At 32.7% G+C, this 27,266-nt stretch overlaps 1 protein-coding gene across 1 annotated transcript in view; it reads right to left on the bottom strand.

The window, feature by feature from the left end:
• The window catches only part of LOC127874047 (uncharacterized), a 32,125-nt gene extending 20,318 nt beyond the window's left edge, over positions 1–11,807 (bottom strand). The window contains exon 1 of the mRNA XM_052418159.1: positions 11,486–11,807. The gene's annotated coding sequence lies outside the window, so the exon portion shown is untranslated. The remainder of the gene's footprint in view (positions 1–11,485) is intronic.
• Positions 11,808–27,266: the final 15,459 nt, after the last annotated feature.

The following is a 27,266-nucleotide window of genomic DNA, read 5'->3' as shown; positions in this document are numbered from 1 at the left end:
TAAAGAGATTCGGGTTTCGAGATGAAAGATGACGAAAATAACCAATAAATATTCAAACTGGGCGTGTATTTATTAATCATTGACAAGAGATTGTATCTGAAATCCTAATTTAACTCACTCGTCATGATTTGCTTCGTTAAGAAAAGTTATTTTTGTTGCAAAATCCGTTTTCATTCCATACATCTACACATGTTCGAGCAGTTGTGAAAGTTGCATTATACAATTCAGACATCTTTACTTTTCACTATTATATTTTGTATTGATGCAGTATCCTGCATATTGGTGAAAACAAAAATGTTTATTTGCGAATAACGTATTATGTGTTATTCAATACTTTATTATCTTGCTTCAACCAGAAAACAATATGAAATACTGTTTAATGAAACTGTTGATTTTTTTGAAGATGTCAATACGTTTAGGCATCTAATACTTTTATAAACATAATTCCTGTCCTTTTTTTAAATGAGCAAATATTTGTACAATTGTATTCCTGGAGTTTTCAGAATCTATTAAAATCCTTTTCGTAAGCGAACCACAAAACGAAGTAAAAAAGTTTTCGCACGTTTTGCCGTCCATGTTCCCGTTTCTCTTATCACAATCTTTTTAAACTGACGTCAATTTCTGTTTCGTATGATTATGTGCGTTGTCAAAGAGACGGACGGAATTACAAACGTGTATGAGCGACGAAATAACAAGAAATCAGCTTCTTTTTTTAAGCAATTCATTAAATGCAAAACGGTAAGAACCCGTAGAGTAATGAAAGAAAGCCGTACAAATGACTTAGCAATCTCTTTGTCGATTATAGCTTAGAGTTAAAACATACGACTTTAACAAGATCATATGTCATTATGTCCAGTCACTGGGCATCATTTCTATACAGTCATCGATGTGATAATCTTCAAAGAAACTCATTTACATACATGTGTTTCGTTAAAAAGTTCATTCATGGCACACATATATACTGCTAATTAAATGGACTATTAAGAATTTAATTATAATGCCACTGTATTACTTTTTATCTTTGTTTTCATCCATATTTTTACAATGCATATTGTCGCAGTCCCGCACAAAAAGCATGATTTATAAATAGTAAATACAGGTTTCTAAGGTTGGAAGAGACTTGTGTTCGTAAAATACTATAAGCAAAGACAAATTTGTGTTAACACATTATCATGTTTTAGTTTAAACCTATTTATTTTAGCCCGATTGCATCGAAAGCCTCACGCTTATAGAAACGCTCTCGAGTCCGTTTTCTGGGCCTATTACCAGTACTTGTTGTCTAAGGGGGAGATCTAGAGAACGCTTCCCGAGTGGGGATAGAACCTCTGACCTCCCGATCGCTAGGCGGACAACTTATCCTTAACGCCTAGCGATCGGGAGGTTATGTTTTCTTCATGTAAATTTTCTTGCTGGTGCTCAAATACTAACCACGTTATCTACAAATTCATGTATGTATGTATAAAATCTTTACGCGATCAATATGATATTTAAATATTCTTATTTGTACTTACGTTGAAATTATGCTTTGTATAACTATTTTGTAAATGACAAAAAACTGTTCAACCATCTTTTAAGTATACTGTCCATCAAAATGACTTGCCCTAATTTTGATAATTTATATTCCTGTTAGAAATAGTATCATAATTAAAAAAACGTGGTACACGTTTTAATCAAAGTCTTTTATTAAAAATCTAGCATTCTGATGTCGAGCGGGAATAAGCAATTTGCATAGACAAAACATCTTTCTATTGACTACATTATTAGACAACATAATTAATTTCTGACAATTTAAAATAAACACAAAACAATGAGAACGTATTTCATTTATAGTTGTTAATTTAAATTAAAAAATAACAACTTTAGAAACGAAAAGACTATTGTTTTTGTGAAGGTGCTGTCAAAAATGTGTGCATTCAGGTCTGTTCAACGTGTGTCATCTTTAACGTCAGACTAATCAGAGAATGGGGATATGAAAACTGAGTGCTAGAATTTATGTTTCACTTGCTCTTAAAATATTGTGTATAAAGTAAGAAATATATGGTAACGGAAAGTGTTAATCACCCATTCAACATAGTTTAAATAAAATATATTTCATCAGTTTTAAAATATGTTCAACTTTTCTATTATTGTGTTTTCTACTTCGTTAAATAAAAATCATATGAAAATGTTAAAGAATATTTATATTTTATATTTATATTGAAATAAACACTATATAATAACAAACCTTATGTAATTATACGCCTATGCTAAAGAACGGATTATTTAAAAGCGATACATCTTAGCAGACCTGTCTGTTCTGTGCATGGTTACTTTCAACTAAAGCTTTCATTCGCCAATCTTGAAAAAAGCCGCACAACCTTTTTTTTCATTTTCGGCACCTGCATCACCTTAACCCATTTATGGACTCTCCCATCCTTCAAAATTGGATCAATTTATATCTAAAATGAAGGATGTCTAGTATATTTATTTCTATACTTAGAATATTTCTTTAAAACATTCCTTTAAGCAAACAGCACAGGCCCTGATGAGACGCCACATCATGCGGCGTCTCATCTGGGTCTACGCTGTTTGCATAGGCCTTTTTTCTAGACGCTAGGCATAAATGGGTTAACTCAGGAGAGTATTTTCCATATAAAACGTAATTTTATCGTCCGCGTTTATATTCTGTTTTCTTGGAAACGTCATTCATGTGCGATGTAGGCATACACAATACATTAAATTGATGTGCAAACTATTTAAATTTAATCGTGCAGATACATTGTTTGTCACGATGATTTAGATCTATTTTGTAATGCATTGATTAAGCGCACTATAGGCAGGCCAAAGCACATGTTTAATTGAATACTGTACCTCCGAACGAGCAAACATCGCGTCCATCAAAAGACACAAACACTCAACTAGTGTATGTAGTACCTAGTGTTGTGCAATGTCATGCTTTCGACGAGACGGACATTTCGCGATATGTACCACATTGTCAAATGAGCCGTAATCATTGCTATGCAGATTATTCAAACTATGAAATGGAATAAGCCAATTTATAGTTAAACCTCAATTTTGGATCGCAATTATATAATAGAGTTGATATAAAACATTTGTTTCAATATGTATAACGCGTTGAACGATTGTTACAAGAAGTAGGTTATATGAGTTTGATCTATAACATATCGGTATACTAAGGCAAATGAAGTTTGAACCACTGTTTTTTTATTGGAAACATAAACACACGATATTAAATTAACAAATCGCTATGAAAATGGTAAATCACGTTAATACCATGAAGGTTTTCTCGAAAAAAAGAGCTGTTACATTTCAATGATTACAACGGTCTTATAACACTGCATTGGGAACATTGCAAACTTTGAAGAGAGGGAAGAACATAATATTGCGAAATAGTTGTCATTTTTATGGAATTATTTCTTGTGCATATATAGTCTATTAATGTCACTATGAACTTACAGTTCGCAGTACGACAGCCTTTATATCAAGATTCAATTACTGTTTTGGGACACGAGTTCGCGATTTTGGTGCATGTATGGTAATAAATTGTACACATATAATTCTGCTGCCTGTCATTTTATGAAACCCCGTCGTCTGCATTCCTTATATTGTAAATAATATGCACAAACAATATTTATTATATCAATTGATATAGTACATCTTGTTTCCTTTTTTTAAATTCTCAAGTATTAAAGTACACTCGATTATTTAAAGACATTAATACTTATTTATTTATGACATTATCGGGCAAAAATATAATCGGCAATTAAATATGTATGCGAACTTTATCTGAAAAAGCGTTATCTAGTATGCCTGTTAACTGTATTTATCAATTCTATTCAGGGCTTTATAAAAACATATGGAAATTTTCATATGAAGAAGTTAATTGTAATGAATCGCTCCAAATTCATTATAATAGAAGTACATTAGTTTTATGTATTTTTCTGTTTACACATTTGCCCATTGTAAACAAATTTGAAGTACCAATAATGTAATACATAATAATTATTCATTTAGGCTTACGAAACGTTCTTGATTTTATAAACACGTTTTAGAAAATGTGCTCCATATTTGATGACAAATAGGTTTCGCTGTAGTATGACGTCATAACCGAAAAAATAACTATTTTAGATTGATTGCATCAAAACCAGTGGATTAATAAAACCAATAAAACAACAACAATTCAGCAACAAAAGCATCAGATATCACAGAAAGAACTATTGCCTGAATAAATATATATAAGAGTCCAAACACGTACGAACGACACACGAATCAAAAAGGCGTGGTAATAAATTAGATGCTTTCTATCCACCTCTTGAGATAATAACTTCACACGAGCGAATTGCGATACAACTACAATCCTTTTTTATACGACGGTTACTTAAACTAGGCCCCGGCTCAATCAATTCATACGCTGTTATCAGCACATATTTACTTTGTAATAAATATTTCCATCCACTATCACCACTTCTCGGCTGAGCATTGCATTTTTGAATTTGGGTATTAGATGTAAATAAGTGATAGGAATTTCTTTACATTTCATGTGAATTCCTAATGCCAGATATGTGACGGCCTACTTAACGCACTGTTACTTTAAATTATTCAAATATCAATTATGTTTAACTGCACTCGAAAACTCACACTTTCCGACGAATATTTATAGACGAACCTTTACCTAAATGTATCCGTAATATTTACACATAAAGATGCCGATTGAAAAATAATAATAGGAATTTTTATATTTAAACGCAGGGTTAAAGTCTGCCAAAGTTTTATAGTAAACGTGGCACCGCGGAAACGCAAATATCTTTTTCCGGAACAAATATGTGCCCATCTATATCTTAATATGACGTGACATTAAATTTCTTAACCCATTTATGCCTAGCGTCTAGAAAAAAGGCCTTGGCAAACATCGTAGACCCATTTGAGGCTCATCAGGTTCTGCGCTGTTTGCTTAAAGGAATTTCTGTAAGAAATATTCTTAATATAGAATAAATATACTAGACATCCTTAATTTTGGAAATAAATTGATTCAATTTAGAAGGATGGGAGAGTCCACTAGGCATAAATGGGTTAAGTTGCATAATTCAAGGCATACATTTATAATGTATTTTTTTAAGTTATTAAATTGCGGTTTTACTTGTCCAATTTGTTCATTTATTTATCAAGCTATTATATTGTAATTTAATACTTTCAATAGGGGATGGCTGGCTTTATAAAGTTATCGAAGACAAGTTCTTTACTTATTGCAAAAAATCATAAAATTAACTAAATCTTGATTTCCTTGCCATTTTTGAAGATAAATTACTAGCTTTATAGTTGAACGAAACACTTTAGGCCTTTTTGATTGTACAATTTGTTTTGTTGCACATACGGTAAAATCAAAGTAAATTTTGCGTTGCTTTTAAAGCTGATAGCATCGTCTGTTTTTTTATTACAGGGTCTGGTTTTAAACTAATGTGTATCATTTAAGGGCATATGTAAACTTTATTAGAGTAATTAAGAAGCTCTGTACTTTTATAATATCTACTTTGCTGCCGTTTGTTTCAGCACATGTCCTTCTATAAAGCAAACATTCAGCAGCAAAAAGGTGGCAAAATAATGTTAACTTGCATTTTTTTTCAAACCATAAACCATCTATCTCAGAAAAGTGTTGACATTCATAGCGCTGTTTAAATATTAATGCTTTAAAGGGGCCTTTTCACAGATTTTGGCATATTTTGAAGTTTGTCATTAAATGCTTTATATTGATAAATGTAAACATTGGATCTTAAAAGCTCCAGTAAAAAATCAAGAATAAAATTAAAACAAGGAAAAAAGTAGCCGGTATCAGGGCTCGAATCAGTGACCCCCGGAGTCCTGGAGTTAGTCTAAAGTAAAAACGCATTAGCCCTCTCGGCTATTCCGCCGAGTGTACACACACAAAGTATTTTATACCTTGTATAAGCAATCTTCGTAGTTTCGTAAATTTAAACGACAACAACAGAACTCTCCAAATCATTCAATCGTTTCGCGTTGCAACGCTTTATAATTTTTAGGTTTTCAAATCGCCAAAAGATACATATAATTGCTATATTGGACTATGGTAAATGTTCAGTAATACTGTTTTCTCACAAATATCATAACTAAAACGAAAATTTGCGAATCTGAAACAACTTTTTTCAATTTTGTCAATTTACCAAACCGTGAAAAGATCCCTTTAAAGTCGTATACGCTCCGGTGACACAAAATGTATCTCATTTCACCGAAAATCTTAATCTGCGAACCGTTGCTTCTTCTTGGTTCGCTCTTGACCTACTTTTCCTTATTAAAACCATGATAATAATAACTTAAAAGATATCGTTGCATATCAGTATTGACACGTTTTGAATATGATCATAAATCAACGTTTCGCCAGTTAATTTCATGCCCTTGCGTGAACCTCAAATTTTGTACAAGTTTTATTGCTCGCGCGACACATAATTTATCCTACAAATGAGCTGTCATTGATTTTTAACGGAAGGCAAGATACCATCTCAAACTTTTCGACAGCTAGCCTTTCATGTATAAATATAGTTGTTAACCATCTTATCCATATAATTGTTACAACCATTTCCGCCTTCAATTAAGTTCAAAATTAAATAGTCCTATTTAATGGAATATGTGTTAATTCAAAAGTTACAATAAAAACTACGTAAGAGGGGAAAAAATTGATGTGTACTTAAACAACCAGAAACATTGTGAAAAACTAGCTCTACATTTTGGACGGTTCCTTTTTTAAAACAGTTTTTAGATGCAAACGCTTAATTTCTCTTGATATTCATTTCAGCAGCGGATTTGCATGTGTACATTACTGAAAGCATTGTGTTTGAAGACCATTACATCGTTAAGGTGGTATTGTTGTATTTATTGAACGCTATTTTATTGCCTTGTTAGTATTAGTATTCGGACTCGTCGCGTGGATTGTCAAAATATGGTTTTAAATACAAGAATTGACTCGTATTTACATTGTACAACAAACCCTTAACGACATCATTTAGAGTGTCATAAATAAAAGCCCTCAACACACGAGAACTCTTACATTAGGATTGAGTGTCATAAAGACACACGTTTCAATTATGATTACTATAAATAGATTTTGACAGTTGAATGCCACTCTAAATTTGATTAGTGATTCTTAAGCGTCAAATATGTAAACATGATGTTATCGACATGAATTTGAATTGGAAAGGATACTTTTTACGGGGAGGTCAGTAACTTTTCTTTTTTATTTAGGACTTCCTACGAATTTAAGAATATGTTGTGAATCGCTTGTATTTTAATTACGCTTTCGTGTATTAGAATAAATAATCACTGTCGCCTGGTCTTTGGATTTTTAATGAGCCCCCCACGGGTACAACCAGGCTTTATACATGTACGTAAAGCGTCGTCCCACAATAGCCTTAGCAGTTGGCACAGGCTAATTTTGCAAGACACTATACGCACATGCCTAAAACGTAGTTTTTCCTAGAACGGGGCTCAAATAAAAATTTCCTGCGATGCAAACATTTTATGGAACGACCTTAGTTTAAGTAAGTGAAACATTGAAATTGAAACTGCTGTAATAGCTTAAAATGTCCATGCATCAACACTTCTTCGCAAGTAATTTTGCACGTAACAGAAATAAAATTGATTGTGACTGTCTGAAGTATTGCAGCATTCAATTATACGTTCCATTTTTTAATTTCGACCGTTTTGTGGGATTTATTTTTTTTTATCTTTCGAGGTACATTCCACGAGCAGAGTCGTGTAGATTTACAGACCGTTTTCATATTAAAATTAAATTCTAATTTCAGTGAAAATGACACCAACAAAAACGGCAACCCATAACTATTCGCGCAGACACACGACGCATATGGTTTCTGCCAACCCCATTATTTCCGTTACAACATGAGCCGTTATACGAAGTATTTTATGTAACGAATGCATACAATAATGCAGGTATGCAGTCAAGAAGTCATACATCTTTAAACTCAAATTGTATTAACTCCAAACTAATTTAGTAAATATTCTTAAAGCATTAGTTTAACCTTTTGTCTTTTTTATTATTGAACACGTTCGACTAAAGCGTGTTTTTATTTTGAATGCATTTAACAAGAACGTCTTTGGAAATCGCATCAATGAACAAGTAACTGATTAGAATGTCCATATTTTTTATAACGCGGATATGTATAACATAAATTGGTGATAAACGTAACATTAAGCCAGTTTTAAAATATGCGTAACATTGTATTTTTATCTGTAAGTGGTATGCAAACAAAAACGCAGCTTTTGCAATAACTCGGTGTTACCATCACAAAGTAAAACACTTTGGGCGAAGCATACGTACTTGTATATATGAATTTGGAAGATTTAAGGCAACATAATACAGCGAAAAGAGAATACCGCACCACAATGGATTCTCCGATGTGAACGAAGCGTACTCTGTTTGAAATAAGAACTTGCCATCATGTTGAAGGACACGCAATATTCTAATCGCCAGTTGAGCACAGTCTTAAGGGAAAATGAAATTTAGCCTTTTCACCTTGCTTCATTGAATGTGATCACATCTCTCGAGTCGCGCGCTTAGTTTCAACCTAGTATGCTTTAAGACGCAGTCAGGCTGAACAGATATGCATACTTGCAACATGATCTTCAGGTAATATGTTAAAACTTATAATGTTCCAATTTCGAATGTGCTTCATTATACCAGTATTGCTTGAATTAATATATTATTATGTCTCATATAGTTTTCTTTTACCAATTTTAATTAGAATTGTGTTTGTTCACATATCGGTTCTTGAATTATGAATATATAATTTGTATATAACATCAACAGAGTTTCTTACATTCTTCAATGATGTTGAATAATCATACATTACGCACGTATGGAATAGTTAGTTTTAACCTATTTATTTTAGCTCGATTGCATCGAAAGCTTAAGGCTTAAAGCTCGGGTCCGTTTCCTGGGCCTAGAACCAGTACTTGGTGTCTTTGGGGGAGATATAATGAACGCTCCCACGGTGGGGATCGAACCCGTGACCTCCTGGTCGCTAGGCGGACACCATATCCATTACACCACGGCGACCTGTAAAACTATGGAATTAGTTGATGGGAAGATCAATAAATTATCAATTATGCTAAGCACGATTGCCACCTCACAATTTGTTTTGTAAAACGACATTTTACGAATTAGAGTGTTCGTGAATTTTGTGATTGTACCTTATCCTTTATGTTGAGTGTTACAGTTTAAATCTTAATTCCCACATCCCAGACCATCATTATAAACTGAGACGCAGTGTGTGTTTTAGTAACAAGATTTACACCGGTTTGCTGTGATATTGAAATCGCAAACAACTTGCCACCGCAAAAATCTCAAAATCAGCGAATCGTGCTATCTTCGCTCAATAAAACAACCATTGTGCGTGCGGCCTGAAGGGCTGTTAAATTTATGCATAATGGACATAAATATTTCGTTCAATTAACATTCTTTTACAAATACTTGCGCGACTCTTAAGTTCGCCTCTTGTTGAAACGATTGTCACGCACTAAAGTCTAATTTTTGGGGAGCATAAGAAGTTATGCGATATCAGGGAACGCGTTGAACGCGTTTCATTCGCCGGAGTTGTTTTTTTTAAAACCCATTTATGCCTAGTGGACTCTCCCATCCTTCTAAATTGGATCAATTTATTTCCAAAATTAGGGATGTCTAGTATATTTATTTCTATATTTTAAATATTTCTAACAGAATTTCCTGCGGCGTCTCATCTGGGTCTACGCTGTTTGCCAAGCCCTTTTTTCTAGACGCTAGGCATAAATGGGTTAACTTCTTCTAAAATGATTCCAATTAACACAGAAACCGTGCAATATAAATTTCTGTTACACCGTTTAACAAGTTTTATAGTTAAAACAACAACATATATTTTAAAGTTTGCTGTCCGACATTTTTCACTATACTTACTTCAAGTCGGTTTTGTTTAACTATAAATTTGAATTAACGACATCAAAATATACTGTATAAAAAACCCGTATAAGAAAAGGCAGTTCCATAATTTTAAAGATATTATTGATGGTTTTCGAAACACCACACGTTAATTTGGTTTTATATTATCGATCTAATCAAATAAAATAATTATTTAAGTAACAACTGTATAGGATAATGTAATATTATAGTATTTTCTTCTAGTATTGCTATCACTGGGGAAATATGTTGTGTATAACATATGCTTAAAATGATAATCATCATGTTCAAATAACTTTTTAAGTATTGCACTTTAATTTTTCAGCTTCACTTTTAACCATAGCATGAAAGGCTTACACCATGTTCATAAATACCGTTTGACAAATGCAGCAACTGACAGTTCGAATATGAGCGAGCGCACTTAAATAAGTGCTATCGATACCCAATATTCAATGTTTGTGGGTCCGATATAAAAGTGGCTAAAACGCAGTCAGAGTCAAATTTGCCGTTTAAGCGATTGTTGACCGCAAAGCACAACTCTATTAACACGATTAACAACCTTAAACTGAAATACGAAATCTAAAATTCTCAATAAAAACGCTTCATAAGACACTGATGTTGTAATTTGCAATTTAAATATGCACCTATAATCACCTGTTGGCTTTGTAGAATTAGTGCAGTTTTCTGACAGAGGACATTAAGAAGAGTTTAAAACAGCGATACACAAACGAAATGTTCTCCTATATCCCACTTGTCATCTGCCAAATTTAAACACACGTTTGGGTTCGGTTTAAACGCTTAAAATGTATTTCATCTTAAATTGTTTATTTAGAAATAAAGGTTCCGCGATATCAAACGTATTTACGTTAAGTAAATAACGTTTGTTCATCTAAAGGATGTAAATGTCATATTCCTTAATAAGCTTGTTATGTAGTATTAACGGATTCAGGTATTAAGCATTAAAATTGTGTGTTATTAACTTCTTTTCATTTAAGCAAAAACTCATAATAAAACTATGCAGACACGATGTTTTGCACATATAAATGTTTTTATATTTTATGAAACATACGTTAAAGGGATCGACTAGTCAAAGTTAAACCATCGTACGTTCATTGCACGTTATGTTTATAACAGTTATGTTTAATGAAAATCACATTTGTAAATTGCTACTATAAGAATTGTAATTGTTTAATTGTTTCCAAATTGCCCCTTAACATGTAGTTCTGTAAGCATTTTGCTTGAAGCTATAACATAACGTGAGCCATTATTTGCTTATAGTTGTAAATGCTTTTATGTCGTATATTTTCAATCTTGAAAATAATGCTTTGACAGCTATATAATACAAGAATGATAAAAAACAAGAACTTAAGTAAAACACATTTTCGTTCAGCGTACTAAATCGAAAGAACTTCGCCATACTTTTTATAGCTCTATATATTATAACACACATTCCTATATTTTTGACTATCGTATCCTCATAAATTTATTTAAAAAAATTAAATGCGCAAATTAATTGTAGTATACACTCACCAGTTTGGTATAATCCGATATCTAACAAGTAATAAATCCAAACATATGAACTCTTTTTAAACTGCAAACTATCTTATCCGTTCACAAAAACATTAAGATCGAAGTGCACCAAACTTTTGAAGAAGAATTAATTTAATTATTTTGACCTTGTTCGTGACCGTTCTGTTTTAATTTTAATTCCACTGAAATTGAAAGAAAAAACTTTAAACGTACACAACGTTACTCCGATATGCACGACTACCAAATTGAAACTGTAAAATACCGTAGATGACAGAGTGTATTTGGTAGGGCTCGATGTAAACAGAAATTGTACGGTAGGAGTTTAATTTTAGTTTAACTTTAATAGTGCTTATTCACTTAATGTGTTATACTCATATATTTTATCTTAGTTGATAAACTATACAACCGTGTGCATTCGGTCAGTTATACTTTGATACAAACCACATTTAATACATTTAAATAGCTTAAAGGCAACTTACGCAAGTATTCATGAATAAGATATGTCTTCATTTTGTGAAGTGTTTTCGTGCGAATATCCGCAATGTTCTAGACGGACAAATACAAATAATGAACACATTTCGAGTGTAACTAATGATACATACTTGACATAAATTACTGTTAAGTTGTTTACGCTTCCTTTCAATGAAAGGAAGTTCGCTTTTGTTTACAAATACATATTTAACACAAGTATTACTGCTTACACTTAAACATGAATGTGTTTGGAGTGTCCGCTTGACGTCAAATGATAGAAATTATAAACTCAAATGACGACAAATAAGCTGGAAAATGCAAAACTATTCTCCTTTTTAGTTGTTAAGTTAGTAGTTATTTACAACTTATAACGCTTATTTTTAATGATACAACTCAAGTATATGAATTGTTATTTTAACAAGAAAATAGCATTCTTAATAGAGTTTTCCATTAAAATTGAGTACCCAGTTATATTATCAAAGTAAAAAGGGACTAAGAACTAAAACGGGCGTTTTTTGCCATGTTTTGAATTTATATTTTGGGGGAAAAGGTGTCGGCGGCAAGATTGTTAGTAAACGGTGAAATCGCCGGCTGCCGTTGCTTCCGGAGAACACTAAATGATTGATTCGATAATTACGTTCAACAATATATGTCACGGACATAATAAGAATAAAATGATTGACTTATTAAGAATTCGCATCACTTTCAGGGTTGCAAATATGAACTATTATCGTCCTTAGGCAAATATTTAATTCGTAAATAAAACACAGATATATGTTCAGATGAAAAATAAATTTGCTTATGCATGATAGGGTCAGTGTTCATGTTTGTTTTAAACCAAAGCAAACCATCTTATTCAGGCTGAGCACTATATTGCACGTGCGTGGCGACATTTATTTGGTTACAGTTGACATTGCGCAGATTGATATCCACACATATTGAACAATAACGTTGTAAAGTTTAACATTATTAAAGTATTTTCTGTAGACATGTGAATGTGCCATGATAATGGTCGACACAAACATGATATGTTTAAGTGCTAGTTAAAAAAGGTTATTTAAAACAAATGAAATACTCTAACAACTAGATGAAAAAAAAGAAAAAACGAGTGATAAACGTCGTATGTTGGAAACTTTCGATAATTGAACGTAACGTCATAATACGTTTCTTTATAAAAACATTTCAAACACGAGGACTCTTTTTAAGTTTGTTTCAACAAACTATAACCTATGCAATAAAATGAAGATTAATTTAGATTATCTACTTTATGGAACACAACAAAACTGCAAACCACGTGTGTCTTCTCGGACTTGACGAAATGACACACTTTAATAAAGTATAAACGTATACAGTTAAACGTTGAATAAACAGTTATATTACGTTTATAAACTAAAGATTAACTAGACTGCACCGAAACATTCTTCACATTTTCAGCACGGTCTAACCATCGACATGCCAATTATCGGGTATATAAATCGTTTCTCACATATATCAAAATTTGATAATCAATCGTTCACATTTGTATGTAGAAAATTTCGGCTTATGTACCAACACGGCAGTTTATTTACAAGTTATCAATCCGCCCTGAATAGATGCAATCATTTCGCATAAACTTGATCCAAATTTAAATTCCCATTTCAAAGCATCCTTTTATGCCAGTAAACGTGACTGGAATAAATTTGCAACGTGTTTTTACTAGGCCGTTTGGTAAAAGGCTCTGAATTCTTGACATAACTTTCATTTCAAACATCAAATTGCTTAATAGGGGTCGCATGTACTTGCATAATGGTAATTTATATTATTTATTTATTTATTTATATAAATAATCATGGATGAAAAATAAAAATAAAGCGCAGATTAGGATCTTATCCTTATTTAAAAGACAATTTGATGAAGATTGTTCAGTATGATCATATTTTTGGATTGAATGCAAACAAACGAACCTATTTTCGTAAGTTCTCGTGTTTCGAAAATCGGGTTTATATAAATCGGTGTTGGTCAGTTATGGTCAATCGCAAGTCGAATGAGCATAAAGCTGCAATTAATTGTGGTGGATTGCAAGCTGAATGCGAAGTAATTTACCATTTTGTGTAATATTCTACTTTTCAATTGATTTGACAAGACACGTGAAACATATAGAACAATCAACAGTTGGTTAATGAGTTAAACATACGCGTCGATGAAAATGTTTGCACACATAAAACGAATCATTTACACAGGAATAATTCCGATTCGTTATAATATACAGAAATATGAATTTGAATTAGTTTCCAGAAAATTCACCGCATCACAAACAAGCAATGGAGTATAAGATCGCTTGATTTTTATATCTTCATCTGTATATGATTGTCTAAGTGATAGGCACTTGGCAAAAGGCCAGGGCAACCACATCGGGTTTGTCAATAAAAAGTCTTTTCATTATCTTAACAATAGCGATATATTTATTTTCTGTTTTATATTTACCAAAATGTTAATATGTGCTTTCTCAATACCCACATGTTGTTTGCTCCCGTTAAGTAATTGTGATTGTGGAAATTTGTTTGTTAAATTTAAATCGACGTTCATAAAATTGTCGAACTCATTCATTTATTTATCATACATTTGTTCGTCTGAACGCGAAGTATATCCTCTGTATATTTATTACAATTAAATTTCAAGTGTTGTTTTATTAATTAATTGCATTTTAAGAGCGATTCATTGATTGATTTACTTCCGTTATAATTATATGGATACAGCGTATTTATTTCAATAAATTACTCAAAGTTGTTAAATGCAATTATTGGTACAAATGAGCTTTTTGTGATTTGAAATGTTTACCTTTCACTCGATTGCAGTTAAGTCTGTTTTCGATTTATCCTAACGAAATCATCACATGAAGTGAGAGAACACTCGTGCGTTCCTGAATGATAAAGAATGCACTCCCTGTCGTGAATATTTATAAGATGCAAAACCCATCCTGATATCATCCAATGAATTGTCGCCTGCATGTGATTACGTCATGATATCATCCAATGAATTGTCGCCTGCATGTGATAACGTCATGAGTCCCACTTTCTGGGAATTTTTGTGTGTCTTTCATGTAACACTCTACATATTTATTGCTGTAAAATAGCAAATGGCTCGTGAAATAAGGAAGGTTTTTTTAGCGATTAAAATGTATCGATGGACGGTTTCAAGTGATTGTATTACTCAACAGGGAAATATTCTAATTGAGGCAAATTCCTGCACCGAAATGGACCGCACATCCGTATTATCCATCCTGAAATTAAACATTAAACAAAATCATTGATTTGCTTACTGATATTTTACAGTATTAATGTTGCAGTAAAGTTGCCTTTTTTTTGCTTAAAAGCGAGCGCTTTGTATTGCGCGCTTTAACAATAAGCACTTTAATATAACACCGTGTTACGATCTCATATAGTTTGTGATAACATAATAGTGCCCTTCGTTGTCAATTGAATGCATTCAATATAATCGAACGTATTAGTATCTCTTAATAAATTCATTGGTTAATGCATGTGAAAACCAGTACAGCCTTTACGTCGCCTACACAATGTTCCAATCCATTAAGGCCACTTCTAATTGTCCTCGTACACGTTTTGACTGTATTATGTTTTTGTTTTATTTGTTATTTCTTATGACTATTGTTTGGTCGTCTGTTTTTATCTCTTATTGGAATACCTCTTTCATGAAATGTTTGGGTTTTGATAAATTGAAAATTGAACGGAACAGCAAAACTGGAAGTACAACATCTATGGGTCATACTAACGAATTTGATGAGGTCATATTCGGGATAAATAATAAATGACGCATTACATACTTTAAATATAATCAAAACGACGCTCTCGAATCAAACGTGTTTGTAGAGCAAAGCCAAAACATGACCTTAAGAACGTAAACTGTGTCAGCAAGACCAAGTTTGATGAAACAACTTGACCCTTTAGATAAGACTTTATGAATGTCCACCAAATGGGAATGTTTGCTCATACAGTACTTGTAGTCATCAAACCTTTCGAAAAAGGTATATCACTAAACGCCTGTACTGTCAGAGTTGATTTTGGTTAATTTCTTATCTAGTGACAAGTGTAAAATTAAACACTTTACGTGAGGCATTCACCCCGTTCTCAGAGGTCATTTACACCACGGCGTATATCAAAGGCATGTCATCATTTTATTTGCTTTGGTCAGACATTTAAAGCAGAGTAATGTTTAATAATGTGTATCTTTTAAAGCCATTTGTAGAATAGAATGCAAAGCTGCATCGCAATAATACCATATTGGAAACCAATGATTATAATAACAATTAACAATGCTGTCTTATCCATACTATCCTCCTTAAGCATTTTTTTATCGGGTACAAACACCATGCGAAGATGCATCCTGACTTGTTTAAAAAGTATATTTATTACTTGCACACCATTAAAATACAATGCTATAGGTCAGGACGATTGATTAAGTGTGTTCATTATCAAACATCATATTTATTGGTTGAAACATCGCCGATAGTGGAAAGTGTAAATGAACGGTTTAAAATATTGACCAGTTAATGTTTGTCAACCACGTATAATTAACTAAGCCTGGGTTAGTAATTTAAGTTTTGTGCGCCAGGAATAAACTTATCACATTACACATAATTCAAACAACATGCAATTTCACTGCATGTTTTATTAAGTGCGTGCATTACTCTCGATCAGATTAATCGGTTAAAACAAGAACGATAATGGATGGTGAGTAGTAAGTTAAAACGATTTTCAATTTTTTAACAGTGCATGTTTGTCAATCAAGTTTATTTGATCCGGCGTTGGTGTGTAATTGATTATTGTACATAGTTTAATCTGGCATTACATACTCACAATACTAACAATTAAAACTAAATGTTTTGGTCTGCATTCTTTAGGAAGTGCATACATAATCAACCATCCGATATGTCAGTTTATGCAAGAACGATTAATGGTAAGTTGTAAAACGGTTTAGACTAAAGATGTTTGTCAACCAAGAATAGTTTGCCGAGCGTCAGGGCTCAACATTAACAGTTGTCCTATTGCCCCTGGCAAGTAAAAAATGGGTCCGGGCAAAATATGTTTAGCTATTATATATAAAACATATATAGTGGAGCTATCCTACTCACCCCGGCGTCGGCGTTAGCTTCTACGTTAGCGTTAACGTGCAAATGTTAAAGTTTTCGTACTACCCCATTTATTTTCATTGTCCCTTGACATATTGCTTTTATATTTTGCATACTTGTTTACCAACATGACCCCAACCTATAAACAAGAGCAGACAAATCTATCAAGCATTGTGTCTTAATTATTGCCCCTCTATTCTTAGTATGCATATTATTGATAAATCTATAATAAAGTTTGCGTACTACCCCAAATATTTCCTATATCCTGTTGACATATTGCTTTTATATGTTGCATACTTGTTAACCAACATGGCCCCAACCTGTAAACACGAGCAGACAAAATGTATCAAGCATTTTGGCATAATTATGGCCCCTTTTACACTAAGATAATTGAACATTTTGCTTAAATTGCCATAACTTCTTTATTTATGTTCACATTTTATTATTACTTTGACAAAACAACACTTACCTGAATACCACAATGGATTCCACCTAGACAATACCCCACGCCCCGACCCAGGAAATCTCCCCCTCAACCCCCCAAGCCTCCATCCCCCTCCAATTTTTTTTAAACATCTAAACAATTACCCCACGTCCCACATTATACCCCCTTCACCCCCAACCAACCAACCTCCCCCGACCAATTTTTTTTTAAACATCATCTAATAAATTACCACACCCCACATTATACCCCCTCTCACCCCTCCTACCCCCCTACCCCCCCAAAAAAATTTGTTTTTCTTCCTTTTTTATTTTTGAAAGATCGTCTAATAAATTATTGAATATGAACAAATTCCCCATTATGCACTGGCAAGTGCAAAAAAAGAACAAAGAGCATTAAATTTAGACATTAATTAGACTTTAAGTGCGGTTATCATTTTGTATAATGTGCAAAAATAAAAAAGTGTTGTGGTGTATCATTTTGATCTTTATTACAAAATATTATGTTTACAGTACTTGCCCCGCAGAGCAAGTTGGATTTTAGGTTAATGTTGAGCCCTGTCAAAGCGTGTGTTTGGAATTAAATTATTGTACATGATCTCATCTGATCAATAAACTAATATTCCTGGACGATTTACCGTTAACAAGCAGAAATGGAAGGCAAAAAAAAACAGGTTCACCTTATTGTCAAAATAATGTATTCGGAACTCAACTAAATCCTATGTACTTATACAATTTAGTGTCATATTCTCTTGTCATATATATTAGCATAGTGAAAAAGATGTTAGTTCAATTGTATTTAATAACAATACATAACCTCATATATTTAGGTTGTTTTTCTTTGCACCTCATGTTAATAAGCAAAACAGAAACCGTGTTTTCACATAGTACCGAATAACAAGTGTTGTGTGACAAGAAAAAAATGTTGAATCGTTCCTTTGTTTAGCAATTGTGTGTATTATAAAAAAATCAACGGCAACAGTCTTCTCTTTTTTCTATTCTAAGTGAGAAACGATTTCGTGACATATTCAGCAATAATTTTTAACATCGGGCCAATAGTATGATGTTATGTTAATTTATTGGGCATATATTAACTTTAAATAACCCTTTTAAAACGTGTTGTCTAGAGACAGCAAACTGCGACTGTTAATTATATCAAACAACTCGTTCCTGAAAATGTGGTTTATTTAATTATTTGTTACATTTAGAGATGAAATAACCATACATATTTGAAATAGGTTAGAATTTGTAAATGTCGATTTTTCTTAATAAAACCTTATACTATTTTATATATTGAAATTAACAGACAAATAGTATAATAATTTTAATTCAATGTTCATCACATTGTTTATTATTGAAAGGTAAGGCAATTGTAACTTGTACTTTGAATCTTAAGAAAGCGAACAATATGTATGCTGGTATTGTGAATTGAATCAGTCAAAGAAATGAATACATATTTGTCTTAAGTGCACAATCACATTTAAAAGTGAAGGTAATTGTGAATTATTCTTAATAATTTTCGGAGGAGAGGTGAGTGCAAGATGCTAGCGTTTGCATTGCAAAACAACAACCAGATTCGAGTATTGTTTATGGGAATCATATTAAACTAATCATTAAAAGCAAAACTTAACATTAGTAGTCAAAACTACTAAAAAGCCATATATAACGTGAGTTATTCATAAAATCCGTTTTAATCTATATTTATTTTTAAAACATTTATATTTACGTTTTATTGTATATATTATAATTTATTTTTACAAACTTTTAATATGTTCGATTAATGTATAAGGTATCTCATTTTCTATTATTCAAAGGATTCAATGAGACGCTTTATGCGATTTAAATACAAGTGACGATATTAAAGTGATAGTATGGGCATCTAACAGTTTATAGGTGTCTATCGCAACCGTTGTTTATTTTTGGTGTTTTCACTTCATATACACTTATGTTTGTTAATGCAGCATCAACATACTAAAACAATATCCCGGAAAGAGAAAAATAATGCATTTGAATATAAACCGTTCTTTCGTTTGACAACTGATCATGCATGTACGATGTGTGCCTAAATTTAGTTTTAGTGCAGATTCGTACATACGACACAAAGACACAATTGATTTTTACTGATCATTTCGGCTTACAGGACTGGGAGGGTCACATAAGAATTCGAATATAAAAAAATATAAACAAAATAGTAGCAAGATGAGTTGCAGATAATTGGTCAGTAACCACATTTTTACTAACTCTTTTGACCTGTTTATTCTTTTCGGCTCAATTCAACAGTGAAACATGCCCATAATATCACTTTAATGCAGCTATTGATATGGACATGATGGCGTTTGATTGGTTTTCAAATTCATATGAGTCGCCAAAACTGTACAAGCAGCTGATAACATTCTGGAATTTATGGAATTGACATCGAATCACAGATATAGAGAATAATAGGCTGGTGACGGGAATGGAGAATGGTTATCTGGCAAGTCGGAGGAACTTATCGGACGTGCCATGATAACCATTCTCCATCCACGTCACCAACTTATTATTCTATATATCATGTCACATTTACAAGATTTGTTGAAATGTTTCTAAAAGATCTAGTTTTCGAGTATTTTGGGAAACACCACGCGCGAACAAAAACATTGTGACGTCACGTCATGCAAAGCGCTAAGGCTAGCTTCCATCGTGTTAATCGACACAGAAATCGAGTTACTCGTTATAAATGCAAAACATAAAGACGAAATTATGCTGTCTAAATAATACTACTTAAACAAACGGTACTTTACATGTACTTGGTATTTTATTAATAGAAAAAAAGTATATTTTATTAAAAGTACATAGTAAAGGCATGCGCAGAGAGCGACTGACGGATATTCGAGGTCACGTGGTCTACTAGCCTAATATCTTTTGGGTTATTAGGTAACCTGGTTATCAGGCTGATTTAAAGGCATGTGACAGGATAAATATATTTAATTTCAAATCCATTTTGCAGGGAAACTGATGTGCGTGCACCGATACAATTGAATGCCACACAATCGCATTTTTTGCAATGATCAACAGAATCAGTTGGCAATTTTAAATGAATGATTTCGATTGCCTTACAATTCTTTACAACTCGCTTGAAAAGCTATAACTTATTCCTTCTCCATTCAACGATATCTTGTAAGTCGTTGTTCACACAAGCAGAACTTCGTTTCCAGGCTAACCAAAAAACGCTAATCATTTAGACCCTTTTATAGTTCACACACAACGGGAAGCAGATCATTGATACCGTAAATATTGCAATTGCATTCCATTATTAACTTGTCTATCATGCACCGTCAAACTTGATTGGAACATTTTCATTCGAAATTGTTTTTTCTCAAAGTACGTGGTAGTAAAACAGGTGCAAAAACTACAACTATTGTACATAACAACTACCCCTACAATCTAATGTAATATCTTGAACTGCACGATACATAATATATATATATATATATATATATATATATATATATATATATATATATATATATATATATATTATTATATTTATATATATATATATATATATATATATATATATATGTTTATTTATATATATCTATATATTATGATATAGGAATTGAAATGACTGATACATGTGAGCATTTGTTCCTATAAGAACCAAACAAGGATTATTTTCGATACGTATAAGGGAAATATGTTTAATGTTTGGTCCAATTATGACTAGCTTCGAACAACTGAGTCTACTGCCATATTGTGAAGGTCTTAACCCTTTGCATGCTGGGAAATTTGTCGTCTGCTAAAATGTCGTCTGCTGAATTTTTCAAATTAGCATTTTCTTCGATTTTTTTCAAAGAATACTATCAGAATAGCAAACAGTTTGGGTCCTGATGAGACGCCACGTTCTGGATCCAGACTGTTTGCAAAGTTCTTCAAAATTCCGTTCCAGTGAAAACAACAAGAATATGCTCCATTAGTTAAATAAAATCAAACGATAATATTTATGTACACAACTTTAGACGTTTGCGCTCTTCATCAAAAACTATTAATAATTTTAAAGGTTTTGGGATTCGATACATACGCCGACGACCAATTAAAAATACAAGTTCTGGAGAAAAGTCGGATGAATGATTTTGCTTTCTGTCCTGTTCATGCTGTAACAGAGTAACCAGACTATACTCAGCGTTTGATGTTTCATTCACGACCATCCGGACGAAAAATGCGTGCTTTACAAATGAATTTAGCAGCGTAATTATTTGGTGAACAAGGTTATTATTAAGACCTTTGAACTTAAATATGGATGGACACAAATAAATACAAACACACCGAAAGAATGCTCGAAATTCGTTTAGCACCTTTCTTTGTTCTATTTAGTATTGCAATTACATTGAAATAAAAGCTATATGATAGTCACTAGATTCATTACCAGCAGTTACGTCGTTTAATAATAACAAAAGTTTGTTTTTTGTTTTGATTACTATTCAGCAAGCAACGCATACAAAACGATCAACTTCTTATGTAATGTGTCACTGATATAAACTTGAAAATTCTTAAAGTTATCATTATATATGTATTTTAAGACAATACAACAGATACAATTAGTAAAAAAGAACATTATTTCGAATTTTCACAGAGTGCAAGCATATGAAAAATATATTTTGAATATCTTTTAAAATTTCACCTTGTGCATAAATGACATAACAGTATTATTTCAGTCATATTTTCACCAAAATGGGACTAAATTGGGGAGTTTCTTTGCTGCCAATAAAACCAAAATGCGTGTAAACAGATATAATTGTTGACATGAGGGAATTAGCTTTTTTGGTTTAAAATACCTTACACTGCATATCAACCGCCCGTATCACTTAAGCCGGGACTTCCCAAAGGTGTCATTTGCATGCTTATGAAAATACCAACAATGTTTCTACTTGTTACAATTCACATTTTTTTTACGTAGAGATGACCTTTTAAAAATCCCTGGCCGACGATATCAGTAGGAATTTTTTAATCGTGATTTTCGGACAAAAGTTAAACCTCGCTTAGAACTTTGTTACAAATTGCAACGAAAAACTGATTACTTGTTGATCTATATATGGCTAAAATATATGAAACACCATGTTTATGTGTTGGGATACAACGCAAAGAGAATGGAAATTAAACCGTTTACCTAAACATAAGCATTCAATTAAACACTTGAGACATCAAATGAGTACTTAAGTTCAGAAAAATCTACGTTTAAGGGTCCCAAATACCGGACTAAAACAGTGCATCAATACACGCAACAAATGCTTGAAATTCCCTTTGATATCAATAATAAATTGATTTAACAAGTTAATCGTGCTTTGAATTTAAAACAGATGTTCAGCAAAACTCTGTCGTTGTTGACCAAATTTATGCTTTTTGGATATACATTGACACAATAAACATAAAGAGCATGTCACGTCTAAGCATCTCGGCAAACAAGTGATACATGTGAGTTAAATGTGAAAGCATATATTTTGTAAGCACTCATCGTAGATTGTAAAAATTCGGGGTATTTCTCTGCAATCTTGCATTTAACATCCGATGCCGTGCTATGTGAGATGGAATCATGACGTTTAGATGGACAACACCTTTACTTCATTCCTTGGGGCTTTTTATACGCAGCTTGCATACTATTGAGTTACTAATGATATGTTAAACTGAACATTAACATTTGGTCATATTGCTCTCAAATCACCATATTAGGCAACTTAATGCAACTTGAGCATCATTTATACAACATGGTGGTTGTGTTATATACACAGACACATAGCCAAGCGACGTTTAACATTAGTTTAGCTCTTACATTGGATACGTTATCAAATGTGAATTAAAAAATCGAAAGGAAATAACAAATATATACAACAATAAACTTAACCCATTTATGTCTAGCGTCTAGAAAAAAGGCCTTGGGAAACAGCGTAGACCCAGATGAGACGTCTCATCAGGGTCTGCGCTGTTTGCTTAAAGGAATTTCTGTAAGAAATATTCTTAATATATAAATAAGTATACTAGACATCCCTAATTTTGGAAATAAATTGATCCAGTTTTGAAGGATGGGAGAGTCCACTAGGCAATAATGGGTTAATAAGCGTCAGACGATGTAATCGTCAAGAGTTATCGATCACATTGAAGATCGGGGCGGGCAATGGAGGTGGTGTCAAGAGTGCAATTAAACGCATACTTGATGTTGATTCGACCTTGATTTATTAGCTTACTACTGTTTAAAAAATAACATTCTCCCTCAATCGTATACCGGTTTCAATCCGTCAAAGCAATACGACGTATCATACCAATTAACAATTGTTTACGGTTGGTTGATTTCTTGTATACATTCCGCAGTTAGAGATTGCGACGATAAAATGAAACTGCATAGTCATTGTCACTCATCTATTCAAATTAAACACTTGAAATTGTGAACACTTACAATTTAAAGCAGCAGATGAAATGTCTAGCCATGATGACGAACATCTGATAACTTTATAATGGTTTTAATTATTTGAACAATATGGTAAAAAAACACATGTAAGCTTAAGATGATTCTAACCCTTTGCATGCTGGGAAATTTGTCGTCTGCTAAAATGTCTTCTGCTGAATTTCTAAAATTAGCATTTTCTTTGATTTTTTTTCAAAGAATACTATCAGAATAGCAAACAGTTTGGATCCAGATGAGACGCCACGTTCTGTGGCGTCTCATCTGGATCCAAACTGTTTGCAAAGGCCTTTAAAATTCAGCTCCAGCGCTTTAAGGGTTAATACCATAATTAAAGTGTCGTACTCACCGATGAATTGAATACTGAAGTGGTAACTGTAAAGTTTGTTTATCAGGTTTTGTTAATTTCGATTATTACATTATCGCATGCAATGCTAGTATTAAACAACAACAGGTATTTGCAAAAGATTAATGCGTTTAACCATATTTAAATACAGTTCATAACTTTGAAAGTACACAACTTTTGCCGACATTGTTCACTCGTTAACCCCCCGTTCACACGAAAAAAAAAGGTTCGAGACCGACGGAGTCTTAATCGAGCACTTTGGAAAATTATGGCCTTCATTTCGACCGTTCTACGATGCCCCTACGTCAAACGCTAACTGCGTTTACTGCCGCGACATTCAAGATCATACTACGACGCTACTCAGAGCTTTTACTGCGCTTTTACTACGATCATGAAGATCTCTCCACGATGCTTCCGCGCTGCCTGTACGATTACGGCGCTTCTACTACGCTCTTTTTACGACTCTACACCGATTCTTGTTGGCCACGATCCTGTTACGCTCATTTTGAGCATGTTCAAAATAAGCGTGGCGAGAGCGTAGAGCTCTCCGATCATGAAGACTCTACCGCGATCATACTGCGATTATGAATACTCTACTACGTTTCTCCTGCGATTTGTCACGATCGGCCACGTTTTCGGCCACACTTAGATCGTAGTAGAAGCGGCGTCTATGTGTGAACGGGGGGTAATCTTAATACATTGTATATTGTGAATGTAATAAATGCAATTCAATCATTTCTTTAATAGTATAACAATCAACTTCAAGATCGCAGATTTTTCCACAGCGGTGTATTTTTCGTTCCTTCACCATTACATATTTCTTAACTGTTCCTTTAAACGGTTAGTGCATTCGAAATTAACAAAGTTAATCCGAAGTATATTATAGCACAAACTAAATGGAGTCGTCATTGCCTTCTTCGGGTATATGCGTATCACCTTAAAGCAGGTCACGCAAAGGATGCCTAACACCTCGTGATAAAAAAGTAATATATTTGATGTATTTGAGGTATTTAAATACCGCTAAGAGATTGAATTTCAAAAAATGCTTGTATACATTTGCGCTTTTAAAAATATATATGAAAATCAACAGATGTATGGGGTAATGTGTCAATAATACGTTTCAAATTATCATTTCATTTCATCACACGTACAAGTAAAAAAGGATGCTTGCTCATTCGCGCCATATGCGAAGATCGGCTGATGGGTGATATGATCTCTAAAACAGCATTTATTAAATGGACTAGTTGAAATATAATTTTGTTTTTTGATTTTAAAGTCACTAAATGTTTTCACCATGGAATAGTCTTAAATAATCGTAAAAAATAAGAAAAAAAGATTAATACAAATTATTGCTTTCCCTGGAATTTAAATTCGGCCCCTTTGGAAGCAAAATTGTGTGTGATTTGATTAAGCAGATCAATATAGCGATTTTTATTAATATCCGTTCAACTTTTATTCAACCGTAAACATCTTTCAATGATACATAATTATAATAATGTGTATACGTATATTCACAATCACGTAACGTTGTTCCACATTTTAACAATATTCGATATGACAGTGACATTTTTAGCATGGACAACGAAGCAATATCTAACAAAATCATCATTATGTTAACACAAATTAAACGCTTAACAAAATGTTAGGATAATGAACATTCAAAAGTTAATCAACACGCAAAATCTTGGCATGGGAAAGTTGTCAAATAACAATATGAAATAAGTGAGAAGAATTAGAATTCAGTTGATGACGAAATACAATGTATAAGGTCTTGACACAGCAAATTTAGTGTCACACGTTGTTTCAATTTTGTAAATGTGTTGATAGTTTATTTCACAGACTGTAACATAACTTTTGACAGTTGCTCTAAAAATGTGTATAGTCAACACAATGTTCAGATACAAGTAAGCGTGTCGAACTAATAGTGTATCTTTAATTGGGTTATACTCAAGTTGACCGAATAATACAACATTATATATGTAGATTTTTACATGGTAAAATGCAATAAAGACATATATTTATTCCGATATTAATTTGTGATATTTAATGAAAATACTACCAATGTCATACTTACAAATCAACTAATGGCATTTTTGCAGGTGTCCAAATATGTTGTACCTTTTGAATATTTTGTTTTATGCACAAACAATGGCTACGACGAAGCGAATGCAATTCTTGTTTAGAATATAATATATTTTTCTTAGTTAAATATAATATTTACCAGTTTAGTTGGTATCGGAAAGTATGTGCATTTCAATAATGATCTACAATTGAAAGTATTTTATATGGAAATCAATTAAAGGAGTGTATCTGAATATATAAAATTGCGGCGAATAGTCTCTTTAATACCCCCTACAATTTTCTAAACTGAACTGTTTAAAGGCTAATGCGTTTTAAATATGATAACTGTAACCTTTCGGGGACATCGCTGCCTTTACTCTTTCATATGCCATCCGATTTAAATAAGTGTATTTTATAATTCATTTACATGTTAGAATATCTACTGAATGACAGGCCAAATCGAAAGATCTTAACGCTTTGAATAAAAAGTTGATATATTTTTCATTTATAGATACCATAAAGAGATTTCATTTCAAAACGATGTTGCTATACGTAAAAGCCTTTCAAAAACGATATCGAAAACCCCAGATGTCGGCAGTGGGGTTTCAATCATTCACAAGTTCATCATTTCATCTGTATCGTATATACGTGCAAATTAAGATCATATCCGATGTAACATATTCCCGCCATTCGCGAAAAAGTTCGGTTGATGGTACTACTGATCTCCGAAATAGTATTCGTAAGATGGTCTTAAATGCATATGACTCGGTAATAAATGTCAGAAAAACGATGTCACGGTGTGAAAGGAAACACCACGGATTTAAAACTTATTTCAACCGAAAATGACAATATGATACCATCGTTTAATTTTTGCATTGTATTATTTAAATGTTTCGTGTAGAAC

Source organism: Dreissena polymorpha, chromosome 3, assembly GCF_020536995.1.
Source record: "Dreissena polymorpha isolate Duluth1 chromosome 3, UMN_Dpol_1.0, whole genome shotgun sequence".
Taxonomy (NCBI): Eukaryota; Metazoa; Mollusca; class Bivalvia; order Myida; family Dreissenidae; genus Dreissena; species Dreissena polymorpha.
This window is presented reverse-complemented; position numbering and strand designations above follow the sequence as displayed.